Genomic DNA, 11,561 nt, shown 5'->3' on the forward strand with positions numbered 1-11,561 from the left:
GATTAGATGGCTATAGGTCTGTGGGTTCATTTCTGGGTTTTCAATTCTATTCCATTGGTCCTGAGGTCTGTTCTTATGCCAATACCAAGCTGTTTTGATTACTATGGCTTTATAGTAGAGTTTGAAGTTTGGTATTGATATTCCTCCAGCAGTGTTCTTTCCATTCAGGAGCGTTTTTGCTATTCGGGGTCTTTTATTGTTCCATATGAATTTTTGGATTGCCTCTTCTATTTCCTTGAAGAATGAGGGTGGAATTTTGATAGGTATTGCGTTGAATTTGTAGATAGCCTTGGGAAGTATTGCCATTTTCACGATGTTAATCTTTCCAATCCACGAGCATGGGAGGTTTTTGCCATTTTTTAAGTTCTGTGTTGATTTCCTTTTTCAAGATTTTAAAGTTTTCATCATAGAGGTCCTTCACTTCTTTAGTTAAGTTAATTCCTAGGTATTTTATTTTTTGTGGGGCTATTACAAATGGAGTTGCTTTCCTAATTTCAGCCACACTTTTCTCATTGTTGGCATACAGAAAAGCCATTGATTTTTGGGGGTTAATTTTATAACCTGCTACTTTGCCGAAGTTTTGAATCAGCTTGAGTAATTTGGGAGTGGAGTCTATGGGATTCTTTAAATACAAGATCATGTCATCTGCAAAGAGGGAGAGTTTTATTTCTTCTTTCCCTATTTGGATCCCCTTTATGTCTGCATCTTGTCTTATTGCTGTAGCTAGGCATTCTAATACTAGATTGAAGAGAAGTGGAGAGAGTGGGCATCCTTGTCTTGTTCCTGAGTTAAGAGGAAATGGCTTTAGTTTTTCACCATTGAGTATAATGCTGGCTGTAGGTTTGTCATATACAGCCTTTATCGTATTGAGGAATGTTCCATGGATTCCTAATTTTTCCAAAACCTTCATCATAAAGGGGTGTTGGATCTTGTCGAATGCTTTTTCTGCATCTATTGAGATAACCATGTGGTTCTTATTCTTGCTCCTGTTGATGTGATGAATAATATTAATTGATTTGCGTATATTGAACCAGCTTTGCATCCCTGAAATGAATCCTGTTTGATCGTGGTGTATGATTTTTTGGATGAATTGTTGAAGTCGATTGGCCAAAATTTTGTTGAGAAGTTTTGCATCAATGTTCATCAAAGAAATGGGTCTATAGTTCTCTTTCTTTGATGAGTCCCTGCCTGGTTTTGGGATGAGGGTTATGATGGCTTCATAGAATGTGTTCGGTAGTGAGCTTTCTCTTTCAATTTCATTGAAGAGTTGGAGGAGTATTGGTGTGAGCTCTGCTTTGAAGGCCTTGTAAAATTCCGCTGTAAAACCATCTGGTCCTGGACTTTTCTTAGCTGGGAGGTCTCTTATTGCTGTTTCTATTTCAATGCTTGATATGGGTCTGTTAAGCTGGTTTAACTCATCTTGGTTTAGTTTTGGCATGTCAATATTTGCTAGGAAAAGGTCCATTTCTGTCAAGTTCTCAAACTTATTAGCATAAAGTTTTGAGAAGTATTCCCTTATAATGTTCTGAATCTTGGTTGTTTCCGTGGTGATGTTTCCATTTTCATCTCTGAGTTTATTAATTTGGGTGTGTTCTCTTCTTTTTCTGATAAGATTTGCTAAGGGTCTGTCAATTTTGTTAAGTTTTTCGAAGAACCAACTCTTTGTTTTGTTGATTCTTTCTATAGTTTTTTTGGATTCTAATTCATTTAATTCTGATTTAATTTTGATTATTTCTTTCCGTCTACTGGATTGGGGTTTATCTTGCTGCTCTTTTTCAAGGAGGTTTAGATGTGTCATTAAATTGCTAGTTTCAGATTTCTCCAATTTGTTGATATGGGAGCTCAGAGCTATAAACTTGCCTCTGAGTACTGCCTTTGCTGTGTCCCAGAGGAGCTGGTAATTTGTGTGCTCATTTTTGTTGAATAGCATGAACATTTGAATTTCCTTTCTAATCTCTTCCATGACCCACTCTTGATTCAGCAGTGTGTTGTTCAGCCTCCATGTGATACCGGACTTTCTTTGGTGGCTTTTGGTGTTGAGTTCTAATTTTATTCCCTTGTGGTCAGAGAGAATGCAAGGTATAACTTCAATGTTTCTATACTCTCAGTTTTAAATTACTATCTAAGTATGTACGTTAGATAAATCTAGAAGAAAAAGTAGAAGCCACACTGATGGTTCAGACCTTAGTCCTAGCTAATCAGAAAAATTAAATCTAAGGATTGTGGTTTGAAACCAGACCAGGCAAAAAAGTCCATTAGATTTTGACTTGAAAGTAACCAGCAAAAGCTAAAACGAGCTCTGGTGCAAGCGGTAAAATGCTAGCCTTGAGAAAGGCAAAACAAATACAAAATCAAAATAAACTAAGAATGCAACCAGGCCGAGTTCCAGCCCTAGTTTTAGCAGCAAATGAATGAATGAATGAATGCAATACATTTCCAAAATAAATATTAAGATCTGAAAATGTTACTATATAGCCTTTGTCCTGCATCGTTTTTTGAAAATACACTTTTTATGAAGCTGAATGGAATAGAATAAGTGAATGCAAGTGAATTTGTAGGCTAATTATTAGTATACCTTTGTTTTCTATTAACATAATCCTTGGAATATAGGTGAAGCATTTAAGTTGTTTCCTTCGGGTCTCTGTATTTCAGTAATTCTTAGAATCCTTGTACTTATGGGAGTAAATTTGTAGCCCAAATTATGGTCTTTTAAAATGATTAGGAACCTCTATTTATGAGTGAATTTGTAATATAAAGAAAGGTCTTTAAATAAGATTAGAATTAATCTTGTGTTTTGTGCCCTATTCCTAAAGAAATGAATTATTTTCAAGTGTTTGTAGTTTACAATCGAATCTTTAGTATCATTGGAAATTTTAAAAAATCAGTAATAATGATGTCTTCTTAAAACCACTTTGTTCACAAGTTGAATAACCTTTAATTCATGCTTTGGTCTTGGTGTCTGATTTTTAAGCTCTCCTTCCTAAAATTAATGATAGGTTAGACTGCATTTTTGGGGGAAAGATAAAATATTTATCTAGGTTCAAAGGTGAGTTTTTTTTACATCAATCTTGCTTTAATACCATTTCAAAGTAGTACATTTCTGTCAAAATATTGGGTATTAAAGGGCAGGTTCTGGGACAATGGTGGAGGAGAAACTGGAGGCTAAACAAGCTCTCACATAAAAAGCATTTTTAGTGTTCCAGTGAACAGACCTAGGCCAGAGAATTACACCAAGTGTGCCATCACAGTACATAGAGTTTGGCCAGAGAGGGAAAATCCAGGAAAGGAGACAGATCTGAGCATTTGCCAGTAGCCATGGCTTCAGCAGCAGCGGCTGTACCCACCATACCTACAACACAGTGAGTCTGGGACACAGGTGTGAGACACAGCGGGTGAGCGGATTCTACTCAACACCAGCAAGAACTGAGAAGAAGCAAATATCTTCATCCTGCAGATCGCAGACCAGAGACAACCCAGGAACCAACACTCCATCGTGAATAAAACCTGACATCCTCACACCTTCTCAGGGAGCAGAGGAGGGAAGGCCAACCACCACCCCCACCAGAGATCTCCATCTTTGATACTGACAAAGGTAAGGCTGAGCAGCTAGCCCTAACTCAGGCCTTGGAAGAAAAAGAGTCATTTAGCAGGTCACAGGTACCTGACCTGGATACCAGGTTCAGTACCACAAAGAGGAAAGTCAACCCACCCAGGCAGAGGAACTCCCCCCACTTGAGAGTGCCTTTTTCACTTGGTAAATAGGCAGAGGCTGCCCATCCCAACAGCAGCCTAGACAATCAATTGAAATTCAGTGAAAACATAAACGCTGAGAATGGCTTCAGGCTGGGATCTGTGAGTGTAAGCTAGCCCCTCAGGTAAAAGCTACTGTTTGCTGAAAGGCTTCAAACCTACCCAGAACTCAGCCTCATCACTACTCCAAATTACAGGAAACAGCCATCTCCCTCTTTTGTGATACTCAAAGCAGATATGCCTCCCACTGAACTACCCTGGGAGGAGGATCACAAAATCCTGAGTAAAGCCACATTTTTCTGCCTGTTCAAACTGATTTAAGAAATCAATCAAGCCACAGGAAAAATCAAACACCACAAGCAGACCAGAGTCTCCACAAAGAGTCTCCACTGGTTATAGACACAAGTGAGATATAGGATCTTCCCATGCAACCCCCTCAAAAAAATCAAAGAACTCTTTTTTGTACCTTTTCTCTTAATTTTTAATTTTTTGATAAAATTGTTTTCCATTAATCTCTTTTTCTTCTTATAATTTCTACTTTAGGCATATATGTGTATATGTGCTTTTTAAAAAATCTCTACTAACCTTTGGGTCCTTTGCTTTTTTCGTTCTTATTCTTTTCATTTTTCTACTCTTTCGTTCTTTTTGTGTGACAATTGCTTTTCTGCTAATCTTCAGATATACACTTAATTGATTAGACCCTCATTGTGTACACACGTAATAGAGAAATTTATTACTCAATTCAAAACCTGTTAGGCTTAAATTCATGAATAGCAGTATAATTTCGTTATACCTATATAATTTTTAAAATTTTTTTATCTTTTAGTTTTTCATGTCTCTTTTGTATCCCTCTCCTCCTCTCATCCTATCCCCATTCTTCTTTCAATTTCACCTTGAAAATTAGATAATTTTTAAGTTTCACTTTTTAAATTTAAATTTTTGTTTTTCTATTTTTTCTTGTCTCTTTTTCTCTCTCTCCTATCTTTCTGTCCAATCCATTTCCCTCTTTGAGATTAGGACTTGGTTCATTTCACTCTCCTTTTATCTTTCCACCTCCCTCTAATCCGATTTTTTCCCACATTTCTCCATAATACTAATAATTTCTGGTTTTCTAAGTTTTACTTTGCTGTTCTTAGCCCACAAATACATAGTTGTTTGATGTTGAACAGATTGTACAGATTGTATCTGTTATAGATTATATCTGCAGCATTTTGACTGTGCAACTATATGAGTTTGTTTGATGCTTGGCTTAAAATAGTGTTCTAGCCAAAATTGGTGTTACTTTCATACCAAATGAGCAGAACAAGCCGGAAAAACACCAGAAAAATGGCAAGTCTGGGTACCTCAAATCCCACTCATGATAAACAAATGACAGAACTGTTAATGAATAATGAAGAGGAGAGTTCCCAAAAAGCTCTGCAAACACTTCTGGTAAACATGCTGAATGAAAAGACTGAAAATCTACAAAGGACTCAGTATGAATGTGATAATGAGAGAGAGGAGGCAAACCAAAGATCAATACAGGAATCTCATGAGCGTGAGGAAGCTACTCAAAGATTGATACAAGAATTGCATGAACAGGTTGAGAACACTCTATGAGAAATAAAGGAATTGCATGAGCACACTGAGAACACACAAAGAGAAAGCCAGGAATGTCGTGAGCAGGCTGAGAACAGTCAAAGAGAACTACAGAAATTTCATGAATGTGAGGAAGCTAATCAAAGAGTAACACAAGAATTGTGAGAGCAGGATGAGAATAGACAAAGATCAATAGAGGCATTCAGGGAATAAATAAATAGCTGAAAGAATTCAGGGAGACCACAAAGGGAATGCTGAATGGAGCCCAACAGAAGGAATGGGAGTCCAAGGAAACCATAACCAATACACTAAATGATTTGAGAATAAACGCGGAACACCAACCTAAGGAAGTATGGAAATTCTTACAAAATCTAAAACAAAGTTCCAACAAAGAATTGGAAGCTATCGGGCTGGGAAGGTGGCTCAGTGGTAGAGCACTTGCCTTGCATGCTCGAGGCCCTGGGTTCGATTCCTCAGCACCACATAAGCAAAAAGAAAAAAAACAGAAGTGGCGCTGTGGCTCAAGTGGTAGAGTGCTAGCCTTGAGCTGAAGAGCTGAGGGACAGTGCCCAGGCCCAGAGTTCAGGCCTCACGACTGGACCCCCCCCAAAAAAAAGAATTGGAAGCTATCAAACCTACAATTAGAATGAAAGAAATGAAAAACAAAGTAGAAAGTCTTGACAGTAGGTTAGACTAGGCAATAGATCAAATCTCAGGGATTTAAGACAGCCTAGATACTATAGAGAAATAGCATACAATCACCCAAGAAAAATGCAAGAAATATGATAGATCTATTCAACATTTGGAAGACACCATCATATGGCCTAATCTGAGGATAATGGGTATAGAGGAGCACCTAAAGAGAGAATTTAAAGGTCTAGGACATTTGTTTAACTGGATCCTAGCAGAGAACTTCCCAAACATGTAAAAAGTTAGGCCTATTCAGATACAAGAAGCTTTTAGAACCCCAAATAGACCAAATCAGAATAAGACTTCCGACCGTAACATTATAATTCACACAAGATCTATTTAGACCAAGGAAAAGAACCTTAAAACTGTCAAGAAGAAAATATCAATCACCTATAAAGGGAAACCAATTAGAATCACCTCATATTTATTAGCAGAGGCAATTAAAACAAGAACAGCTGGAATGATTTATACCATGCCCAAAAGACAAACAACTATCAACCAAGAATTCTTTATCCAGCTAAACTCTACTTTATAATCAAACAGCATATAAAAAGCTTAAATAGCAAAGAAAAACTGAAACAATATATCTCCACCAAACCAGCCCTACAAAAGACATATAAATATATCCTACACATAGAAAACCAACAAGATTACAAGAAAGGGTAAGAAATCACATCCAATCTGAGGATCCAAGAACCATAGGAAGAATCCAATTGCTGCAGCCCTCAAGAAAGTGGATAAAATGGCAGGAACTCCCAAACACCTCTCAGTCCTACCTCTCAATATCAAAGGACTTAACTCTCCAATTGAGTGACATAGATTGTCTAGTTGTATTAAAACGCAAGGCCCTTCTATCTACAGCCTTCAGAAGTCACTCCTTACTCATAAAAAAAACACATTTTGAAAGCAAAAGGCTGGAACAAAATCTACCAAACAAATGGCTCCCATAAACAGGCAGGAGTTGCTATCCTAATATCGGATAAAACAGAGTTCAACTTAAAATTAGTGAGAAGAGATTAAAGAAGGTCTCTACATACTAATTAAGGGATCTCAGCTTCAGGAGGATATTACAATTTTAAATATCTATTTACCAAATTTACCCAAATTTATCCAAGAAACACTACTTTCCCTCAAGTCTCACAGAAATACAAAGATATTAATTGTTGGGGACTTTAACACACAACTCTCTCCACTAGATAGATCAACTCGGCAAAAACTCAAAAAAGAAACAACTGCATGAATCATCTAGATTTAACAGACATCTAACAAATATTTCACCCAGCAGCATCAGAATACAAGTTTTCTCAGCAGCACATGGAGCATTTTCCAAAATAGAACACATTTTATGTCAAAAAACAAATTGTCCAAATGCAGAAACATTGAAGTTATACCTTGCATTCTCTTATAACACAAGGGAATAAAATTAGAACTCAACACTAAAATCCACCAAAGAAAGTCCAGTAACGCTTGAAAAACACACTATTGAATCACGAGTGGATAATTGAAGAGATTAGAAAGGAAACTCAAATGTTCATGATATTCAACAAAAATGAGCACACAAATTACCAACTCTTCTGGGACACAACAAATGCATTACTCAGAGGTAAGTTTACAGCTCTGTATTCCTACATCAACAACTTGGATAGATCTGAAACCACAAATTTAATAAAACATCTCAGCCTCCCTCAGCAAATGCATTACTCAGAGGTAAGTTTACAGCTCTGTATTCCTACATCAACAACTTGGATAGATCTGAAACCAAAAATTTAATAAAACATCTCAGCCTCCTTCAAAAAGCAGCAAGATAAAACCCAATCCAGTAGACTGAAAGAAATAATTAAAATTAAATCAGAATTAAAGAATTAGAATTTAAAAAAATAGAATCAACAAAATGAAGTGTTGGTTTTTTGAAAAAATTAACAAAATTGACAAACCCTTAGCAAATCTTATCAGAAAAAGAAGAGAACACACCCAAATAAATAAACTCAGAGATGAGAATGGAAACATCACCACAGAAACAACCAAGATTCACAATATTATAAGAGAATACTTCTCAAACCTTTATTCTAATAAGTTTGAGAAATGGACTTTTTCCTAAAAATATTGATATGCTGAAACTGAACCAAGTTGAGTTAACCATATGAACAGACCCATGTCAAGCATTGAAATACAAATAGCAAGAAGAGACCGCCCATCTAAGAAAAGCCAAGGACCATATGGTTTTACAGCAGAATTCTAGAAGGCCTTCAAAGCAGAACTGACACAACTCTTCAATGAAACTGAAAGAGAAAGTTCACTACCGAACTCACTCTATGAAGCCATCATAACCCTCATTACAAAACCAGGCAGGGACTCATCAAAGAAAGAGAACTATAGACCCATTTCTTTATGAACATTGATGCAAAACTTCTCAACAAAATTTTGGCCAATAGATTTTAACAATTCATCCAAAATATCATACACCATGATCAAACAGCATTCATTTCAGGAATGCAAAGCTGTTTCAATATACCCCAATCAAATAATATAATTCATCACATAAACAAGAACAAGGATAAGAAGTACATGGTTATCTCAATAGATGCAGAAAAGGCATTTGACAAGATCCAACACCCTATATGATGAAGGTTCTGGAAAAATTAGGAATCCAGGGAACATTTCTCAATACAATAAAGGCTGTGTAGGACAAACCTACAGCCAGCATTACACTTAATGCTGAAAAACTGAAGCCATTGCCTCTTAACTCAGGAATGAGACAAGGATGTCCATTCTCTCCATTTCTCTTCAATCTGTTATTAGAATGCCTAGCTACAGCAATAAGACAAGATGCAAACATAAACGGGATCCACATAGAGAAAGATGAAGTAAATCTCTCCCTCTTTGCAGATGACCCGATCTTGTATTTAAAGAATCCCACGGACTCCACTCCCAAATTACTCAAGCTGATTCAAAACTTTTGCAAAGTATCAGGGTATAAAATTAACCCCCCAAATCAATGGCTTTTCTATAGGCCAAGAATGAGAAAAGCATGGCTGAAATCAGGAAAGCAACTCATTCGTAATAGCCGAACAAAAAAATAAAATACTTAGGAATTAACTTAACCAAAGAAGGGAAGCACCTCTATGATGAAAACTTTAAAAAACCTAAAATAAGAAACCAAAAAAGAACTTAGAAATGAAAAAGACCTCCCATGCTCCTGGATTACAATGTTCAACATCGTGAAAATGGCAATACTGCCCAAGGCTATCTACAAATTCAATGCAATACCTATCAATATTCCAACCTTATTCTTCAAGGAAATAGAAGAGGCAATCCAAAAACTCATATGGAATAATAAAAGACCCTGAATAGCAAAAGCGTTACTTAACAGAAAGAACAGTGCTGGAGGAATATCAATACCAAATTTCAAACTCCACTACAAAGCCATAGTAATCCAAACAACTTGGACCTCAGGACCAATGGAATAGAACTGAAAACCCAGAAATGAACCTACAGACCTATAGCCATCTAATGTTTGATAAAGGAGCTTAAAAAAAGTAGAATGGAAGAAAGACAGCCTCTTCAGTCAATGGTACTGGTAAAATTGGTTAACTACTTGTAGAAAACTAAAGTTAGGTCCTTGTTTATCACCCTGCACCATAATTAACTTCAAATGGATCAAAGACCTCAAAGTCAAAGCAGACACTTTGAAAGCATTATAGGATGGAATAGGAGAAGCCTTATGTCCCCTTGGCACAGGCCGAAATGTTCTTAATAGAGACCCAGAAACACAACAAATCAAAGAAAGGTTGGATAAATGGGATTGCAAGAAATTGAAGAGCTATTGCATAGCAAAGGAAATAGGTAGCAAGATCAATAGAAAGCCCACAGATTAGGAGGAGATCACTAGCCATACAACAGACAAAAGTCTCATATCTAAAATATACCTGGAACTCAAAAATTTAAATCCTACAACAATAAATCCTCAAAGAAACAAATATCCATATAAGTGAACTAAAGACTTAAAGAGAAACCTCTCTGCAGAGGAAAGAAGTATGGCCAATAGACACGTGAAGAACGGCTCAACCTCCTAGCCATACAAGAAATACAAATCAAATCAACATTGAGATACCACCTCAACCCAGTTAGAATGGCTATCATCAAGAACTCTAATAACAACAGATGCTGGAGGGGATGTTGACAGAGAGAACTTTACTGCATTGTTTGTGGGAGTGTAAAGTTTTTCAACCACTTTGAAAAGCAGAATGGAGGTTCTTGAAAAGACTCCACATAGAGCTCCCCTATGATCCAGCAATCCCACTTTGGGGCATTTATCCAAATGATCACAAACAAAACCATACTAAAACTTCCAACTCAGTTATGTTTATTGTAGAATTATTTATCATATCTAAGATCTGGAACCAACCCATATCTCCCTCAGTAGATGAATGGATCTAGAAAATGTGGTATATATTCACAATGGAATTCTACGCCTCCTTCAGAACGAATGACATTGCCCCTTTTGTTAGGAAATGGAAAGATTTGGAAAAAAATTATATTAAGTGAAGTAAGCCAGGCCCAAAGAAACATAGGCCCCATGGTTTCTTTTATAGCAGAAACATAAGTTGATGATAGGTGAAATGAACCCCAAGATAAGTTTTCAAATGTTTTTTTCTTTCATGCTATTGTTTCTATCATATTTATAAGATGATTTCTTTGTTGGTTTGTATGTCTCTCCTGCTTTCACTATATTTGATGTGGAGGAGAAGGGAAAAACTAATCGTTCATATTGGATACAGGCGGACCCACTGCAACAATGAGATTTACAAGTCGTTATGTCGAAAAACGAACTTTACAATTTTGGCGGGGAGGTGGCGTGGAGGAGTGAGTTTGAGGGATGGGGGATGTCAGAGATGGGAAGGGGTGGGAAGGGGTGGGAAGGGGAAACAAAGGAGGAGACAATAATACTTGATGAGAAGTGTACTCATTATCTTGCCCATGTAATTGTAACAGTGTTTTCACAATTAAAAAAATTGGGTATTAAAAGCAATCAATATACTTTAATGATAACCACTTAGGTAAGCTACAATGTGGAAATGAGTGGTCCATGAGTCCACCAGTCCGTTTTCTCCAGAAATTGGGTAGGTCACTCTTTAAGTAAGACTTTGTTAAATAGAGATGTGGTCCCTAGGCAATGCAGTATTGAGTCATGGAATATGACTTCTACTATTTTGAGCTAGAAATGAAGAATGTTATAGTTTAGCCGTACTTTCACCAGGGAGGTATAAAGTGATTATGAACTTGGAGTTTTCATATTAGTTACTTATTTTCTAACAAAGATAAAGTGAAATACTATTAGAGACTACATAATAATTTGGGGAAATTTTTCCTAGAATCAGTAGACTAAGTGCTGATATTTTGGTCATAAAATAGAATGAAGTTTTCTGATAGAGTGGGAGATTGGCCTCAGGCTACCATTTACCATCTTTGCAAGGTTACACTAGTAATTCCCACTCTGAAGACGTCAATATCATCATCTGAGAATTAAAAGTGGAAGTAGCTCC

This window comes from Dipodomys spectabilis, unplaced genomic scaffold, assembly GCF_019054845.1.
Source record: "Dipodomys spectabilis isolate Male_0828 unplaced genomic scaffold, ASM1905484v1 ptg000372l, whole genome shotgun sequence".
NCBI lineage: Eukaryota > Metazoa > Chordata > Mammalia > Rodentia > Heteromyidae > Dipodomys > Dipodomys spectabilis.